Source organism: Mugil cephalus, chromosome 23 (genome assembly GCF_022458985.1).
Source record: "Mugil cephalus isolate CIBA_MC_2020 chromosome 23, CIBA_Mcephalus_1.1, whole genome shotgun sequence".
Lineage (NCBI taxonomy): Eukaryota > Metazoa > Chordata > Actinopteri > Mugiliformes > Mugilidae > Mugil > Mugil cephalus.
In genome coordinates this window covers 12956128-12961382 of record NC_061792.1, presented here as the reverse complement: position 1 = coordinate 12961382, position 5255 = coordinate 12956128, and the positions used below count along the sequence as shown (strand labels likewise).

At 34.0% G+C, this 5255-nt stretch overlaps 1 long non-coding RNA gene across 1 annotated transcript; it reads left to right on the top strand.

Moving 5' to 3' along the window:
* The first annotated feature begins 329 nt into the window (after positions 1-329).
* On the top strand, positions 330-2689 carry LOC125001052. Its single transcript, XR_007111458.1, has 2 exons — positions 330-417; positions 1272-2689. It is a non-coding gene; the product is annotated as an uncharacterized LOC125001052 (long non-coding RNA).
* Positions 2690-5255: the final 2566 nt, after the last annotated feature.

The window sequence follows — 5255 nt, the reverse complement described above, 5'->3', positions numbered from 1 at the left end:
AATAATTATAAAGAAAAGATACTATTTTTAAGGTAAATTATGTGAAATCGCATAAATTGTGTGTATTAGCCAAACGTTGTACGACTTTAGAACAAAATAACTTGAATGAATGTATTAATTAATTTACATTGATGCATTTTAGTGTTGATTCAAATGTTATTTGGAGAAAATATGAGATTCATTGTGTTTTTTAGTTATTTCGATGTAAATAAAGAATGAAAAAGTACGTAGAGGGTCACAGACTTACGTAATGACGCACTGTACGCGTTACGCAGGGGGCGTGGCCAGCGGCTGTTGTTACTGCGGCTTCATCCAAAGAGAAAAAGAAAACTGAGCGAAACAGGGCGACACTCTCCTCACAATAGTTGTGTTTTTGGTCAGTAAGCGGGTATTTTGTGACAGCACGCAGCCGAGCCGGTGAGTTTTGGTTTATTCATTCAAAGTAGCTCAAAGTGAGAGGACACATGTTCGCGGCTCCTTTTAGAAACACTGCTGCTGCTATTACGCAACTTAATCAGGAACATTTTTTGCAAACATTTATTGCTGTGTCACGTTTTTCTGCGTCCTTGCTTTATACTATGTCAATAATATCCGGTTCCACACTCATCCTGGTCCGTTCACAGTGTCATTTCTAAGAGCGTGTAGTTATATGTGGATATATTTACACATATTTCTATATATTTCTCATCCAGTTTAAACTTTTACTTTAAAAGTGGTTGTTTTCCAAACTAGGCCTTCTCTGTTGGCAGGAGGACAATGATTAAGTGATTTAGTTAAAGCAAAGGGAGTCGTTTGAATGGTCACAGCATCTTAAATGGAAAGATTTGTTAGTTTACTGCTTTATTTAGCTGTAACTTTAATAACCTAAATGTTCAGCTTCAGAAAGAAATCAATCATTTCCATTGGTAGCAGCTGTGAGGTGTTGGGTCTACAGGTTGAGCATCAGTTCAAATGAGGTGAATATAAAGGTCTGTTCTTATTCATCAATTAGTTTCTCTTTAAAATGAGCAGAAACTGGAGAAAAACTACTTTTCTGATTTCCTACAGCTGAAGGCAACATGTCCAGATCACTTCTTTTGTTCCACCAACAATTTCAAACTGGAGGAAATTCAGTTGATGAGAAAGAAAAGTAGCAGATATTCACATTTTAAAAGTTGGGACTGTTGATTTAGGCCTTGATTGGTTGTTAATCTCCTTCAGCTGAATACGTTTAGAGTGAGAGATGAAGCACTAAATCATCTCCTCTGTTCTTTCTTCTTCTCTCTCTCCAGATGTTGGCCATTGTTCTAAACAGGACGGTATGTGAGCTGAGAGAGGATGAGCTGAGTCCTGATGATCCAGAGGTTGAATCAGCAGCAGCTTGTGTGTAGAGAGACTCTGACTGGACCATGTTACTGGGAGGTGGAGTCAAGAGGAGAGCTTCATCTTCTCTAAAATAAGCCGCGAGTTCTTCAACACATACTTCAAAATAATTCTCTTTCTTTTATTTCACTGATTGTTTTAGTCATGCATTGATGTCGATGGTAGCATATTAAAATTGCTAAACGGACAATAGAACTTGCGAAAGTGCTACAGATTTAGTTTATCTTATAAAATCCTAAACTATGAGAGGAATGCGATTCGTACTGAAAAGTTGTGGAATAGCGTTAATCCGAGGTGTCACTTATGTGAAATGAAGTAGTTAAATAGAGCAGACACAGAAAATCCGCTGTAATTAGCATCAGCTAACCTAGCCTAGCCTGTGGCTCTCACTCTATCATGTCTATGGACTCACATACAGACAACGAGTGTTGCTGCCCTCTAGTGGACAGAAACTGTCATTACACGTGAAGCGTTAAGTTAATTAAAATTAAATACGGACAGTACTTCCGGTTAACATTCAAAAGTAAAAGTCGAAACACCTGTGTGCTGTAGTGAATGAAAATAAAGTACCACTTATAAATGAAACTTTTTCAAGAAGGACTGTTATTATTTTTTATATTCCATTTAAATATAAATGCTTTTAAAATAGAAAAATATTCCATGCATATTGGTACTTGAAAATAAAAATATTTGAACTATGAACTCCAGTGCAGAAAGACTATGGAAATAATTTAATTTTAAATTTAATTTTTAGTATTACATTACTATGACATGGAATTGGTGTTCACTTGATTTACACTTGTATAGATGTAATGATTGTGTGTGTAATTTCTATCTTTTCATGTGACTTTTTAAATATGTATTTACTTCAGATTGTGTTGATTGAACACTGCGTCTAAAATGCCTTGAGCATCCTGACTGTAGGGTTGAGAATGTTAAAATAATAAAAGTCAAATCTAAGAAATATATAAATAAACAATAAGATAATGTACGAATGCATAAAACTATATTTTCCCCTTTTTTCATTTTATAAAACCAAAAGTACACATATATCTCTCATGTTTGGTCTCTGTGTATTGTAAACGAAACCATATTTATAATTCTTTGATTTGTGACCATTGTGTCGGTTTATATCAGTGGTAAATAATATATATATTAAGTTTTACTTTATTTTTAAGTAGGAGATTTTATCCATGGTTGGGTCCTGAGAGACACAGTGGTGTCATTGAATTGTTGCTCTTTTTGGCAAAACTCTGCAACATTTCTATGTTAATAATTACAACAATTATGACTATGACAATGAAAACAATAAAAGATATTTATTTCACCTTGTTGGCATTTTTAATGAGCATGTATTTCCATGTCAAAGTTTCTCTTAGCCACAGCCTATAATTAGGAAAATATCAATAAATTCTCCTTGTAGTGATTATCAATTTCCTTTAGTTGGAATATTTTAATAATTTATAAATGTCCCTGAAGATAATTTCAGGTGAAAAGGCTGAATAATATTTAATTGAGAACGATGAATAAATACGATTATATATGATAATTGTGGTTGATTGATGAGGTTGTTTGTTCACTGCCCTCCGGTGGCTACAGTTTGTAACTACACCTACGTCTCTGAAGTCGTTACACCCGAAGTATTGGGGTCAATAACTGTATAGAAATGAAAAGAATATTTTAAAATTATACCAAAACATTATAGGATCAGACCTCAGCTCTAATTAATTATTCGTTACAGATCTAGTTAGATACAGTCCACGAAAAACAAATCTATAACCAGTTAATGTCCAAACACAGAGCCGTATGTTAAAGTCAGGCCCTCTTGTGGCCGTAAAGTGTAACTACAGCCAAGCTAGTAGTAGAGCTAACCATCGTCCCCATTGATACTGGCGGTGTTTTCTTTAAAATAAGGGGCCAGTTTTCAACACACAGATCAAAACAATTCAAACACATCATCAAATATCTATTTTATTTCACTGATTGTTTTGCGTTACTGTCGATATTGTTTAATTTGATGGTAGCGGATTAAATTTACCAATCGGGAACATGTAACTAGCACAAATGCTACAGCTTCAGTTTACTGTAAGACTTATTATAAAACAAGAAATATATAAATAATGAAATGCGAAACTATGAGAGGAATGCGATTCGCATTTAAAAGTTGTGGAACAGCGTTAATCCGAGGGGTCATTTATGTGAAATAAAGTAGTTAAATAGAGCAGACACAGAAAATCCGCTGTAATTAGCATCAGCTAACCTAGCCTAGCCTGTGGCTCTCACTCTATCATGTCTGTGGACTCACATACAGACAACGAGTGTTGCTGCCCTCTAGTGGACAGAAACTGTCATTACATGTGAAGTGTTAAGTTTAATATATTGCATACGGATAGTACTTCCGGTCTGTGAAATTAACCTAAAAAGTGAAATATATGCACTGATAAGAGGGAAATAACTACTCAGGATTAAAATAAACTATTCTTTACGAATGATATTTTTTCGAAGCGCTGTTATTATTTTATATTACAATTTAATATTTTAAATAAAATTCTATTAAATTAGAAAAACAATCCATATTTCTACATCAAGATAAATAATATTTGAACTATGAACTCCAGTGCATCAACACGATGGAGATAAATCATTTAATTTCATTATTACATTTTTATACAATAAACTTGGTGTTTACTTGATGCACAGATGTACAGATATAACACAGTGAAATCTGTTAAAATGATGACCAGTTGTATATAATTACTTATTCGTTTTTTAATATTTTAATATCAAGTAATACATATTTTAGTTAAGTATCTCAGACTTCAACTAAAACACAGAATCATCTCATATGTAGAAGTTCACACGTGACACTACAGGAAAATACAAACATAAAATCTACTTGTAGTCATTAATGATTTATTTTTATTTTATTTGGAAATATTTTAATAATTTATAAATGTCTCTGAAGATAAGTTCAGACGATAAAGCTGAATAATATTAAATTAAGAAGGATAAATAATAAAATTATATATGATAATTGTGGTTGATTGATGAGGTTGTTTGTTCACTGCCCTCCGGTGGCCACAGGTTGTAACTACACCTACGTCTCTGAAGTCGTTACACCCGAAGTATTGGGGTCAATAACTGTATAGAAATGAAAAGAATATTTTAAAAATTACACCAAAACATTATAGGATCAGACCTCAGCTCTAATTAATTATTCGTTACAGATCTAGTTAGATATAGTCCACGAAAAACAAATCTATAACCAGTTAATGCCCAAACACAGAGCCGTATGTTAAAGTCAGGCCCTCTTGTGGCCGTAAAGTGTAACTACAGCCAAGCTAGTAGTAGAGCTAACCATCGTCCCCATTGATACTGGCAGTGTTTTCTTTAAAACAAGGGGCCAGTTTTCAACACACAGTTCAAAATAATTCACAAACATCATCAAATATCTGTTTTATTTCACTGATTATTTTAGTCGTGCGTTGCTGTCGATATCGTTTAGTTTGATGGTAGCGGATTAAATTTACCAATCGGGAACATGTAACTAGCACAAATGCTACAGCTTCAGTTTACTGTAAGACTTATTATAAAACAAGAAATAAATAAATGCGAAACTATGAGAGGAATGCGATTCGCATTAAAACGTTGTGGAACAGCGTTAATCCGAGGGGTCATTCATGTGAAATAAAGTAGTTAAATAGAGCAGACACAGAAAATCCGCTGTAATTAGCACCAGCTAACCTAGCCTAGCATGTGGCTCTCACTCTATCATGTCTATGGACTCACATACAGACAACGAGTGTTGCTGCCCTCTAGTGGACAGAAACTGTCATTACACATGAAGTGTTAAGTTAATTAAAATTAAATACAGACAGTACTTCCGGTTAACA